Below are 15,193 nucleotides of genomic sequence, written 5' to 3' on the forward strand. Positions count from 1 at the left end.
ACTCAAGAATGTGCACATAATCTTTAAAATTATGGGCATGGCAATGGCCGTTATTTACATAGTACGGCTTTAACTGCAACTGATCGGATGGCTCACAGATCAACGGTCATATCAGTTTACTTTAACAATATTATTTACTTATTTGGTTAGCGTTTTACGCCACACTTAAGAATATTTCATTTATACGACGGCCGCCAGCATTATAGTGGGAAAAAACCGGGGCCCGGTGGAAGCCCGGGACCATCCGCATGATGCGGGCAGACTTTCCCACATCCGGCTGGAGAGGAAGCTAGCATGGACTGGAATTGGGCGGTAGGCTTCTTCGCCAATGCTCCGTGCTCGTGTGCTAATAATCTCGGCCACTGAAGCCCCTTTGAGCAACTGATATAGGCTATCACACAACAGACATACTGGCGTACAGGGATTAGGTGAACGATTATACACGTATAAAATGACTTTTTTTATTGTCACAGTTTTTTTTTTTATATTTACACGTTGTAAGTAAATGAACAGCGATCCATACAGGCATGATATCCGCGCTGTGTGCCATAGGCAGGACGTCACCGCCAGTAATCGACCTTCAGCACAACTGCATAATGCTTTTCAAGGTTAAAGCTTCACGACCCCAAATTAATAACGTAATATCGCCCTGTTAGAAGATCGACACAGTCAAACAGTATAAACCTGAACAAAAATCATTCGTTTTCCTTGATACGCAAATATCGACGGTTTTAGGTTCACACACAGGCTAGCATGGCTGATGTTACAGTCTTTAAAGAAAGCGTCCCATTCGTATATCTACGTTGTGTCGATTTGAGGACGAGCAGACCAATTAAACTGTGTCTGACAGTGGGTGACACGATCAAGTAAACACAACTCCTTAACCTGACAGATCGTTTCCATCCAAGCTACATATAATCGTCTCACAGAGCTTACCTGTCGACACAAATCCCACCTGGCTTCACAACTTGGTGAAACTGAGCAGATTGGAATAGAAAATACTTAGTTCTGAGAAATGCACCTGATCTGTACAGGGGAGGTAAATCCCTCAGTATGTTTGTACACATTTACACTCTGTGATATCTCAAGAATGGTTTCTTCAACTCGCCATTAGCTTAAGGCCGATCCGTAAATGTCACACTTCAACGAACAATCAGTTTCCCACAAATTTACTTCAGTAAATGGGTTCAAATCATTTATATTTGTTATCCCGTTTAGGTTCAAACAGAATACATTGGAAGTATTGTTGAGAAATGTCGGATGGATGTTCTCAAACCAGTATAATGAGAATAGGCAATAGCTACAATAGTTGCCCACTTGATTCAAGCGGCATTACCCTCGTGGGGTCTCCAGGCCGAAAAGAATACGACCTCAGTCTTCTTGGCAAGCTTGTCGTAAAGGGTGCCTAACCTAGAGCTCTACCGTGAGGCCTCGATGAAATATACACTCACATCTCCTATATTTGTGTGAGGGACCATAGAGGAATAAGCCTACCTGTTTGCCCTGGGTTGCGACCCTTACTTGAAGAGAACGGTCTTGCAAGATTTTCAAGTCCAACACTTCACTTCGGCTCTTGTTTAGAGACTGAAGATCGGGTTGGCCCAGTTTGACTAATCGGTTGAAGCAGATATGCTCCGAACTAAAATCACAAGGGTGTGTAGATGTCAAGCGATACGCAACATAAAAAAGACAATGATACTTATCGCCATTTGATAACCCCTCTTTTCCTCAGTCGATCTCTACACCGCCAAAGTAGATCTGTACAAACCTAATATGTTTTGCCTGTATTAAGACAATAAAACGTTAAAATTGCGACGAAGCGTGTATGACCTCCTCTATGGACTGTCTTTTCTTGATAAAAGAGAAACAGGTCATTACCTCAAAAGAAACAACTCAAAAAGCACGTCACCGTATCTCTTCCGCGAACAGTGTCCTGAAAACTTCATTCGCCAGTGTGGAGAGTATCAACATGTGTTGACATTCAAATATCAAAGACTTGCCGATGATTGGTTACGGTAAACCTAAAACAAAATCTGTGAAAGAATTAACTAACTTGTCAATAAATCTACGTCTGCATCTGACTGTACACTCAGTCAAGGCATCGCTGGACTATGTTTTTATAATATCTCGGGGCCGAGGAGGTTAGTGTGTCAGTGCGACGCCTTGGCCCAGGGGGATCTCACCAACGCGGTCGCTGTGAGTACAAATCCAGCCTAGGCTGTCTTCCATTCTGCTCATACGTGAGAGGGTCTGACTGCAACCTGCGGATGGTCGTGGTGTCCCCCTGGATCTGCCCAGTTTCCTCCCACCATAATGCTGGCGATCGTCATATAAGTGAAATATTCTTGTGTCCGGAGTAAAACACCACTCAAATGAATAAATAAATTCATTAAACATCTCCAGCGCAATTATCAAAAGCTTTACCTAGAGCAATAACATTGTTTTGCTGCAGGACGTCCTAAATGTTTAGTTGTCAGCACTGAAAATGCTGACCAATTCTCCACATTATGATCAAAGACTAAAACTTCATTTTCCTTGTTCTTTACCCCCAGGGTGGGCTTTATTATATAGATTTGTGGTCGTAACAACGTATAGAACGTGTGGTCATAGTAATATTTATTATAAGTTTCTAACCCATTTGTCATCTGAGCCACTGGAGAGTCTTTTGGGCTTGTTTAATCATGATATTTGGATTAGTGGTAAGTTTTCCACCCTCATGAAGGGAGGCGTGTATTATCCCGGTTCTAAAACCGGGTAAGGATCATAATGAACCGTCTAGTTAACGTCCCATAGCTCTTAGCAGCGTGGTTAAGAGTATGGAACGAATAATAAATGATAGATTTCTTTGGTATTTAGAAAGCAACAATTTACCGTCTAATATTAAATGTGGTTTTCCTCAAAGTCGATCTAAAGTTTGTTGAATTGAAACTTTTATTCGTAATGATAAAAAAAAAATAATGAACAAAACGTGTCACTATTTTTCGACCTTGAAAACGTCACCGAACTACGACGCCGCATGGAAATAAGGTGTTTTAAAAGGCCTCTCAGATATGGGACTTATCGCTTATGATTATTTATCAGAGCTTTCATCTAATCGTCAGCTATCGTCAGTTTAGGTTTTTTGATGAGCAAAAATTACCGTATTCCAGGGTAGCATACTGTCACCAATACTGTTTAGCTTCAAACTTAATAGCTTGTGAAAAACTTAAACATGTGGTACAGAAGGTTCTTTATATGTACAGTTGATGATTTCCGTATATGCTACCATTCTAAAATATGAATAACATCGGTAAGACTGCTGCAGTTTTCTCTCAATAATACCAAGAAATGGGCACTTGAACATGATTTTAGATTTTCTACATCTAAAACCATCGATATGCATTTTTATTGTAAACGGATCTTCATTTCGACTTCAAAATTTTATTGTAAACCAGTGAAAATTGAGATCTGAAAACAGATTTTCAGGAGTCATAGATGATAGCAAATTCCTCATTTCCCTCCATGTTAAAATGCTTAAAGCTAAATGAAAAAATCTATGCGTCGAAACAGACATTTGTATGCCAGCCGTCAACCAAGATGGACATTCGAGGTCAACATTCGTAAGGCCAATTCCCAAAACGACGTATAAGTATGGATCTGAATATAATTAAGGTCGTGTATAGCAAAGTCTAGTCTTGACTTATGTACTGAGCGGTCAGTTTTATTAAATTTACATCGATCTTTTGTGACGCCTAAATTGACCTTGGTTCCATCATTTACGGTTCCGCCAGGAAATCGTATCTAAAAATGTGCCATCCTGTCCATGACCAGGGTTGAGGCTCAGCCTTGGTGCCTTTGGAACCTCACCCGTACAGAGTTTATACGTTGCGGCTAACCAATCTTTAGTATACAACAGGTGTGTGCAGTATACAGCCCATGTGCTACAAAGCTTACAGCACATCCAAGAAGCCTTGCCTACGACTACAATGTGTAAATATATGCAGATAGATGATTTGATACTCGTGTGCAGTAATTAATTTAGAAGCTAACGTCAAACAAGAGGATATAGTTCGTGTGTCTTTTCCGGAATTTCCTTCTCAGCTTCTTCCAAAACTTAAATAAATATCTGATCCAGGTAAACATAGGAAATCAGATACAAATCCTCTTATAATTCAGTTTTTGAGGGACAGCTAATTCTAGACCAGTAGCATCTAATATATAACAGTTAACATCACTGCAGTGTTGTATTTTTATGCTTCCAAAAGTTTGCAAAACCTATTGTTATTAGCGGTTCAAGCCATACAAGCTTGATGTACTTATTTATTTATTTGATTGGTGTTTTACGCCGTACTCAAGAATATTTCATTTATAAGACGCCGGCCCGCTTTATGGTGGATGCAAACCGGGTCAAGCCCGGGAAAACCACGGCCATCCGCAGACATACAGGCTTGAATCCCTAGGCTTCAACCTCTATTATATCTGTTCGAATTATTATTGTTCCCGACAGCTATGTGATACATTTTATGAGAAAACGACCAATGGTACATTCCTGAGACTTTAGAACGTTTTAGGAAAGTATCTGAAGTTGTGCTTTTTGACATTTGGTGACATTTGGTCGACTGACTTAGCGGCCATATTGGATTTCTGTTAAACTAAACAAATCTTGCTCTCCAGAACCACTGATTCGATAGAGCAGAAAATTAAACTGCATTTGCACAAAGCCTAGGCACATTCAGGGTGATAACGAAAACTTTCTCGTTTGACAGTTGTACAAGCTCGCTGTTGGGTGAAAATGTCTTGTGACACAAAACCAGAGAGAACGTGAAATGAATCAGACGTTCAGGAAACCCACAAAGAGCTCAAAATGTAGTAGATGTACGTACAAGAAACCCATAGTGAAGACAAAACACATCCAACATACATGTACAAAAACCCAAAAGGGAATACAAGATGAATACTATTGTTTGTTGTTTTGCTGCTTATTAATATGGAAACAAACAAAAAAAGGCACGTGGCCATTTGTGTTGAAGTGATCATGTAATATCTGTAACAACCCAAGGGCCTTACATGTTCAGTTACTCAGTTTCCTCCAGAACAGGTTTCCACCCGTCAGCATAATTTTGTACCCAGTTTTATGAGGTAATCACCAAAAGTCTTCAGATATGAAGTATCAATCTAACCGGAAAAGATTTATTTCTTTTAAAAGCTAATTTGTTTTAGTTCACCAATATAATTGCATTTTTTATTTTCTGTCATAAAACCACCCTTCAAATGATGATAAAGTATTACAGCGTCTGCTAACGCAGTATCCCTTTCTTCAAGAAACAGCTGATTCATGTGATGTAAGTTTGTACGGCGAGGAGGTTCAATATATAATCATTAGCTTTCAGTTATATATACCATTCTCCAACTTATGTATCTTATAAAAGCGACATACATTCTTCAGTAAGCTATTAAAGGTAGTGCCCATTTTTCAGAGTGAGTTACCTCCCAAAACATTTCCAACCATATATGTAGGGTAACATATAATACTTTTTGTTACTATTGCAATGTTCCTTCAAAAAGCATTGTAAGACCTATATCAGTGTGTGTGCCTCGCTTCCCGTGTAGGTCATCTCTTCTGCTCAGTTAGAAATATGGTGATTTTTACTATTGTCATGCCATAAAGAGCAGTGTATGAAAAAGAATCTCGAGATGTTAAAACAGGGGAAAAGATATCCACCAGAAGGAATGTTGGAACTTAACCATTTTGATAATGAAGTTATATATATGGTCTACAGTGTTGTTACGGGGACACTTTGAAGACACCCCAAAATCCTGATTGGAGATATACAACCTCAGGTAGACTGTATAAGTAGGTCGGCGTCAGTTATATCTTCACAAAGATAACCCTAGATAACCCATAAGCAAACTTACACGGTTAATGGAGGGTGTCAGGACGACAGTATACATACATGCAGGCCTCTTTATAGCTTAGCTAGAGCTGTCTGTGTGAAGAGTGTAGAATTATTAATACATGTAGTCTCTTAAATATAGATACATATATATCAGCTAAGTTAGAAAGTAGGCAAATTTTGCTTTTGTCATAACATAAAACTTCTCTCGCGATATAAAAGGGGGGGGAGGGGACCAACCCAGAAGCAATGCTGGATCTTGATCGTTCTCATCATGGGAACAAACGTATGTCTACAGTGTTGTAAGGGGGAGGATTTAATCAAAATCCTGATTGGAGATATGTTACCTCAGGAGGACTATAGAAGTTTGTCAGCGCCAGTTGTATCTGGGTCATATATAAGCAATGGAAATATACATGTATGTATTCGGCCATCCTGACGGGATAAGCTGTGTTAGCAGGCCCTATATATGTACCCTCGCGCAGTGATCACGGATCATGGAGGGTTTAACATATTGGACAATGATGACGGCAGTATACATACATGTAGGCCTTTCTATAGATTAGCTAGAGCTGTCTGTGTTAAGAGTGTGCAGTTAACAATACATGTAGCCGCTTAGTTATGAATACATATACATCTGGGTCTTAAAGTTGTAAAATAGACAGCATTACCGGACGTTATCTGTATTCATCACAGTAAGGCTGAAAATATTCTGTGCAAATTCGTACATAATTTTAAGACTCGATTTACCATTAGCACCATTACGTAAACCCTCATTCCTTAGCTTATAGGGTATCATATAACAAACGGGCTGACTTACATGGAAAAGGGGAACTGTATACCCTATTCATCAATTTTTGACTACCACAGTTTTATATTTGGAGCCGACAGTCGAACGTTGTTAAGACAGCAATAAACAACAATACGTGATCAAGCTAATATGTTCGGGCTTTGTGTACCGCAGGCGACACTTCACCGCCAGTTCCTGACCTTTAACATAACTCTGCATAAGGCCTTTCAAGGTCAAAGCTTCATAAACAATAACGTAGAGGCCCTCCCATCAACCTGTATACATGTGGTGACAAGATCGACATAATTAAACAGTATGAGCCTGAACCCAATCCAGTCGTTTTCCGTCAGAAGGAAATATCCAGACTGTCTATCGATGGTGATACAGGTTCATACACAGGCTGATGGTAGAGTCTGTACGAGGACACGCACCAGTTGTCAGACAGTAACTAACATCACTGCTTTATATTACCTATTGCTGCTTAAGACATGGTGTTAGGGGCGTGTAATTGGTTACTATATACGTATTCACATAAACAGTTAGAAACAAACCTTGACTGAGATAAATGGACATGGGGTCGTATTTCACAGGTTACCTGTGACCATTTGTCAGCTATAACACTGTCGTTGCTGCTCTGGTTTTTCTTTCTATGGCGTACGTCTTGACTATATTGTGCCAGTGTGAGACGATCCAACCAACTAAGCAGTGTCTGATAGTCGGTAAAACGATCAAGTAAAGACAACTACCTAGCTGAATAAATATTTCCACCCCAAATATATATATATACCCCGTTTTAAAAGACTTACCTGTCGACACAAATACCACCCTGCTTTACAATTCAATGCAAATAAACAGATTGATATGGTAGATACTTAGTTCTCAGAACTGTACGTTATCCATTCAGGGAGATCCCTCATGGTCTTTGTACACATTTGTACTATGTGACATCCCAACAATGGTTTGCACAGCTCGCCTGTAACTTTACATCCAAAATTTCAAACTGATCAGTTTCCTACAAAATGACCTCAAGAGACAGGTTCATATCATATGTAAGCGTTATCACAAACAGAAAATATAACTGAGAACCGTTGGGTGGATTTTCTGAAACCAGTATAATGAGATTACATCTACAACAGTTGCCCACTGAATTCAAGCGGCATTACTCCCATGGAGTCTCCGGCTTGAAATTCGGCCTCTGGGCAACATTGTCGTCAAAAAGGCAACTGACCTAAAGCTCTCCCGTATGGACCCTGTAATTATAATAGACCCATATCGTGGAGTGCCTGCTCCCTGGGTTGCGACCCTTAATGGAAGAGAACGGGATCCCAGTGTCTGAGGGCAGGCTGGATTTGCGAGATTTTCAATACCAACATTGAACATGGCTCTTACAGAGATAGAGACAGGAGGTCGGATTGGCCCAGTTCGACCAACACGCTGGAGCAGATATGCCCCGAACTGAAATCTCAAGGGGTTGTAAATGTCAATTGATTCACAAAGCAAAAAACTGACAGTAACAGCAAACACAGTAAGTACATATTAACATTTAATAAACCTTGTGTTTCTCACTTAATCTCAGTTTGCCAGCACAGTGTTCAAGTACATTTTATCTGGCCCAAACATGTGCTACCATTTTGGTTTATTTTGATTGTTTTCCTTACCATATCAAAAACCATTAAGCGGCTTGTGTTTTCAACTTATTCCAGCCACGATGTTCCAATGTGCAGAAAAGGGACATGAGGGTTTGACAGTACTAAAGCAAACAAATGTTCCAATTGTGGCCTCTTCTGCAGTCTGCTCTCTATTTATATAAGTGATTCATGTCATTTGCCTATAAACTCAAAACAATGTTACTTTTCAGGTAGCACGTAGCCCCATCTGTTCCTCAGGTACTCTCCTGAAAACCTAATTTGCCAATGTGGTACGAGATTATCCACATCAAAAATTTCACAAAAAGGATCTAATCAGCATAGTAGTAAACCTAGTGACCCTTCAGACCAGCTGAGGCCACCAGATCCGGTGTGAATTGTCCCCTAAGCTGCTCTTACGGTTTGTTTGTAAACAGCGTTTGACAAGCTGGGTCGGAATGGCAAACTGTTGAGTATGGGGGAGAGAGAAATGATTACAAAATATCTTTTCATACACCAGGTAAATCAGAACTGGCAGGTATGGACTCTGGTTAAAAATCGAAGTACCGCCAATCAAATAGCGCATGCAGACCCTCACATGGTCTCTGTCTTGCCCATAAAGCTTCAGGAAAATGCGAAATGCTCTCTTAAAAGGTACGTGCTATATTTAACACCGCAAAGATCAGGAAGTTTGACTGTACAAGAGTTACCTGTATCTGACCAGATTTATTACGTGTTAATGTTTTAACACTTTTTATAGGTATTAACATTCCCTCTCCTTTAAAACTGCTAACTTCTGTAAAACTCTGTTCTAACAGTTGGTTCTAGTTATTGATTAGCCAACTTTGTTATTGGAGTTGTGATGTGAACACTCCCACAAGCGGTAACACATGAACACTTCATAAAGTGGTCAGACACACTCTTATATGCTGGGACATTTACAATGTTAAATGTAAGACTATAGTGTTTAGAGTGTGAACGTCCTTCCACCACCGTGGGCCGCCTTACCAGCTACATGTCTCCTCGATTCCAGACACAGGATTTCATAAACCTTCATTACATACAGTAAGTCAACTGACCCTGAGATGAGAGTGGGCATAGCTCATAAACAAAAGGCTCTAAGCCGACATTATCACTCTTTATGGTTGAACGAAAAGATAAATATGCAAAAAAAAAAATTCCCAAGAAATATATGGCAGAAAATGCGCCCGGGATATATGTAGGATTAGAGCGTCCTGGGCCAAGTCGGTTCCTGGACACTCACCAGGTGTTGTACCGGATAATTGTAGAAATGCTTTAGGCAGGAGAGGAAATTATTTTGTTCATCACGCATAACACAAAATATGTCTCAGACAAGTCTGTCTATAACGTGTAAACCTCCTGGAGAGCACCTTGCGCCCTTTCATTACTGAAAACTGTTGACTGCTTTTTTTGTATGATTCTTTTTTAATTTTATACATCACTTACTTTCTTAGTTCTTTGTTTGTGTTAAGCATCGTTATGAGAACTGGATTTGTCATTATTGACATGAAACATCCATATTGGCTATGACTGGTATACCACTTTGTTTCTATGTTTCCACGCATGGATACAATCAGCAAACTTTATGAATATTTATAAATAAACAAAAAAAAAAGGATTCAGCTGTTTCCTCTGCTGGTTTCATATTTTAAATTTATTTCCCAGAAATCACATAAAAAGAGCCCCCGGTTGTGTGAAATACGCCGGGCTTGTTAACATGCAGGAGTTCTGCTAATGTAGATTCCCATCACAGATGCTAAGAGGTTTCGTCATCCTTGAATGTTTCATCATCTCGCGAGCTTACTTAAGCCAGAACTGCCGGGGCCAAGGGGGATCAGGGACTCTCGAATGTTGCACCAGAACAGACGACCCCTACAGGGATTTTGTAGCGATGTCCATGAGCATAAACTCAGAAATGTCATACATTATGGACAAATAAGATTTTGATTTAAAAGCAGTTTTATTAACAGCCAATGAGAAAAGCCAATCCGAACAGCTATGATACTTGGGCAGCGTTGGCGGTGATAGGGAACTGGCCGTATATAACGATCATGTCAGTCGTGTGTGCTATAGCACGATCTAACCAGGACGACACAAGCAAGGCTTTGGGTGATGATGTTCAACGGTTGGTGACTCAGCGCATGCGCCTGTAAAACTCACATCACATTGAGCCAAAAACATTGGTATGTATAATAAGGTCTATGAGCTTTAAACATATTTACCATATTCAACAATTAAGATTATAGTTTTATCTGACTGACTCCTTTAATCATGTCCTCTGCCTTCTCAGCGATCATGACGGTCGCAGCGTTGGTGTTTCTGGACCTGATTTCCGGTATCACAGAAGCGACGGGACACGCAGACGACCGATCCCTTTTACCCTGAAACACAAACCAAAACTAAGATATATTTCACAAGCAGGCGATGTTATCTGAACAGTGTATATTACAGCGCCCCCAGTAAACCAACCCCGAAACTATCGCAATCTCCTGAGAGAGAATGACGTAATAAATGTTTGGTGTGACTATCTGGTTATTGTGATATCGTAGCTGTAAGACGCGATGGAAAGCAAATTCCAGCAGGCTCCTTGGACCGAGGTTGTAAACAAAATCCGGTGCAGGGCAAAAGCAGCCATATCTTTGGCTGCTGGCAGAGGGTCAGTAGATAAGAACACATTATCAGTTTTGTGTCTTGATTAATAATAGTCATGTTTGTCCAAGTCATCGGTTAGCAGGAGATTCAAACTCTACACTGTATAGGGTATGACGTCATCACTGGTTGACAAGGACACCATGGATCTAATGTTTGTTATAATGTAGAAAGATCTCGTCTTAATTCACCGTCGGTACCGAGTTACAACTGTGGGGTTGTTCCCCGCTTTTCAATCCGTTACACCCTCCCACAAGTTTCCAGTACTTATTTTAAAACCAATTCATCATATTTAATGGGGTGCTCCTTCATGTCCGTATCAAGACGGCCCAAAGCTGTGAACTCATTTGCTCTGTTCCCTAATACGTCACAATTATCGGTGACGTGTGATCATAAAACATATATAAAGTACACACATACAGCAGCGTCAGAATAAACGGTAGCGCTCAACTGTCATTTGAAACTTCTGCGCAGCTCGTTCACCGAATAAATGAATAAATGAATAATTATGGCTTAACGCCACATCGGCAATATCAAAGCCATATCGTGGCGAGAACAAGTTAAAAACAAGTCACATATCAATTTGGATGTTTCGGACTTCTACGTCCAATTTTGACCAACCTATTACTGCTATTTCAAGATTGGGTTTAATCTGTACTTGGAACTTGTTTTGTTTTGTTTTTTTCAGAACGGTTCATCATTTTTAGTTAGAAGTCACTGTGGTAAAGTGGTCAAAGGCGGTATTTTATCTTTCTGGGTTAAGTAAGTGCTGCAAGTAACTGAGGTAAATTGGTCATAGGTCTATTTCACCGTTCTGGGTTCAAACAACTGCAACAAGTACATAAGGTACATTGACCAAACGCCTTATTTCACCGGCTATGTGTGACCATTTGTCAACTACCATATTGTTGAATGAAGGAAGTTTAAGGATCCATATGAATTGTTGGATTTCAATTTGACTGTTGTTCAACACCACATTTAACTACCATCCACGTTATGACGGCAGTTAAGTTTGTAAAACGAGCAAGTACGATATCTAGCACTTTAAAATACACCACATGAGAATTAGAAATGTCGATGAAAGTTGTGTCCAAAATGACGACTGCAGGCAAAACTACTGTGATTTTACACGGAACGCTGTTGTATAGGAACGGGAAGGTATAACAGAATACAGTATGACCAGATGACTGTGTTAGTTTTAACTCGTATTAACCTATGTGCACAGATATAGCGGAAGTCTGATTAAATCAAGTCCCAGGATTATATTCAGATATGGGGCCTCCGTGGATCAGTTGGTGAGCGCGCTAGAGTAGCGTAATGACCGAGCAGCCTCTCGCCAATGCGGTCGCTGTGAGTTTAAGTTCAGCTCATGCTGGCTTCCTCTCCGGCCGTAGAAGGAAAGGTCTGTGGGTTTCCCCCGGGCTCTGCCCGGTTTCCTCCATAATGCTGGCCGCCGTCGTAAAAGTGAAATAAATATATTCAGACATACCCGATTTTTGCTGCCTGAGAACGAATGCTTCAGGGGCACGGACCTATTGGATCAGGCTAGAAAGCTTCTGATCAATGTCCCGCACTACGCCGGAATTTGCACATCCGGGAACTCTCCATCGTCATTTTCCGCCTCAAGCAGCAGAACGGTCCGTGCCTCGTTTTCAAGTAATCGATTGGCCAGAACAGCGAATATTACCGCTACCATAAAGCATATGTTTTATCGGCACGTGGCGATTTGCGACCACAGCCCTTCTATGCGACTACTTGTTACTAATACGACACTTACGACACTTTACATGAGAAAGTTTTTTTCATACCAGGGGAGACTAAGTTTGCAGCACGAGTTGGAGAACTAAGAGGGATGTACTCGGTGGTTTTAGAATACTTTGGAAAATTGACTGACTTAATTTACTTGTAAACCATATGTGTCACATTCATCTAGATATCAGAATTTAGTCCAGTACCTAGACCCTTGTTACCTCCCCTGTTCCAACAATATAATGTCTAGTATTGACTACCTGCATTCCACAACTTGCAACTAGAGATATTTTCTAGGCAGTGGCGCTACATTCAAAATTAAAGGCATCTAGGACAGCGCAATCGTTTGGGAATTCTCCTGTCAAAAGCAATACTGTGCTAAGACATCACATGTGCTCGTATCGTTTTCGTTTTCGCTGTGGGGGAATCCCGTCTAGGTTTAACACGAGACGGATATGTAGGCCTACGTGGACATGGTTGGCAACACAACTGTGACAACCCCATGAAATGTTATTGAAGATATTTTCCTTCTTCGGGTAGGAAATAATTCCCAAAATGAGAGATTGTCCGTGTCCCTTTGGCAAATTAATACAGAATGAAAGAATGAATGCATGAATGATTATGGCTTAACGCCACATCGGCAATATCTTGGAAATATCGCGGGGAGAACAACTTAAAAACACGAGGCAGTGCAACTCTTAGATATAGTAGTGAAAACATCCAACATGAATGAAAAATGTTTGGACAAGTTTAAAATCAGATCCAACATTTTTATATACGACTTCCTAGCAGAACTTTTTTAGACCTCACCACAATCTAATTTAGACCTCACCATAGAACGATTTTAATTTAATAAAATAGATCTTCAGCACTCCACTCGGTGCTAGACACGACCTTGATTATATCGAGAGCCTTTGTACATTTAGCTTTAAGTATTTTTATATTTATTTATTTATTTAATTGGTGTTTTACGCCATACTCTAGAATATTTCACTTATACGACGGCCAGCAGCAATATAGTGGGTGAAAACCGGGCAAAACTCGGGGGAAACCCACGGTCATCCGCAGGTTAAGTATATTTATATGTGGTCTACAAGATAATTTATTATCCAATATTATACTCCAAAATTTACTTTCACCAACAATTTTAATCTGTTTACCACAAAATTTAGATCGGGTTGAAGATGAAATTTTCGTTTGTTACAAAAATGCATACCAACGATTTTAATCTAAAACCGTTTTCAATTGGCCATTTCTCTCAATTTTAATCTGTTTACCACAAAATTTAGATCGGGTTGAAGATGAAATTTTCGTTTGTTACAAAAATGCATACCAACGATTTTAATCTAAAACAGTTTTCAATTGGCCATTTCTCGATTTTATTCAGACAAAGCTAGAACTGACGTTCAATATTATTCATATTTTTAGCTCGGTAGCATATAAGGATGTCATCAGCATATAAACAACCCTCTGTGTCCGATGTTAAGGATTTTCCTAAGTTAGTTATTTTTATCCTAAACAGAGCTGGTGATAAAATACTGCCCTGGGGTACACCATTTCCTGCTTATTCGAGTCGGAAAGAGTAGACCCACCCGAACCTGAAACCTACGATCAGATAAAAATTCTGATATGAACATCGGTTATCGACATTTAAGACCATATCAGCAAGGTCTTTTAAAATACCATATTTCCATGTGGTGTCGTAGGCCTTGTTCAAGGTCGGAAAATGTCGACACCACATGTTTATTATTGATAAAACCACGAAAAAAGGTTTCGAATCGAACAAGGTGATCCATAGTAGATGTACCTTGCCGAAAACCACACTGTATATTAGATATTAAATTGTTGGTGTGAAGAAAACCAAACAAGTCTATCATTAATCATCCGTTCCATAGTCATACGGACACAGCTGGTAAGAGGTATGGGACGGTAATTAGACGGATCAGTATGATCCTTACCCGGTTTGGCCAGCCGGGATGATACACGCCTCCATCCATGGGGGTTGAAAATTATCAGTTATCCAAATATCATAAGACAGTCCAAGAGAGTCTCAAGTGGATCAGGTGTAAATGGTTCAGAAACTTATAATATACGTTATCAGGGCCACGTGCAGTATCGTGTGCCAGTAATGCAATTTTAAATCAGCGATAGTAAAAGGACGGTTATAATTTCTAATTTTTAGCAGAAGTTTTCTCCTTCTGGTTTTTAATATGCTGGAATTCTGAAGTATAATTCTCAGAAAAAGATTTGTTGAAATTTGTCTCTGCTAATTTATTTGCTATATCAGATGGAAAGTTTAAATATATTATCTTCATCTTTTATAAGCTAGAGTTTTTGCTTTATTATGTTTGCCCTTAAGTTTCTGAACCTTGTTCCAGACCTTACGCATGGGTGTTTTTGACGTAGTGTCCAGAAGAAAGTTCCGGCAAAAAGATCGTCTCTTGGACTTGAGGAATCGACGAGCTTTAGCTCTAAAACTACGAACC

At 39.9% G+C, this 15,193-nt stretch overlaps 1 protein-coding gene across 1 annotated transcript in view; it reads right to left on the bottom strand.

The window, feature by feature from the left end:
* Positions 1-10,571: 10,571 nt before the first annotated feature.
* LOC135462930 (uncharacterized) overlaps positions 10,572-15,193 on the bottom strand; it is a 58,325-nt gene continuing 53,703 nt past the window's right edge. The window contains exon 5 of the transcript XR_010443508.1: positions 10,572-10,690. The gene's annotated coding sequence lies outside the window, so the exon portion shown is untranslated. The remainder of the gene's footprint in view (positions 10,691-15,193) is intronic.

The sequence above is a fragment of the Liolophura sinensis genome, chromosome 2 (genome assembly GCF_032854445.1).
Source record: "Liolophura sinensis isolate JHLJ2023 chromosome 2, CUHK_Ljap_v2, whole genome shotgun sequence".
In the NCBI taxonomy this organism is placed as follows: domain Eukaryota; kingdom Metazoa; phylum Mollusca; class Polyplacophora; order Chitonida; family Chitonidae; genus Liolophura; species Liolophura sinensis.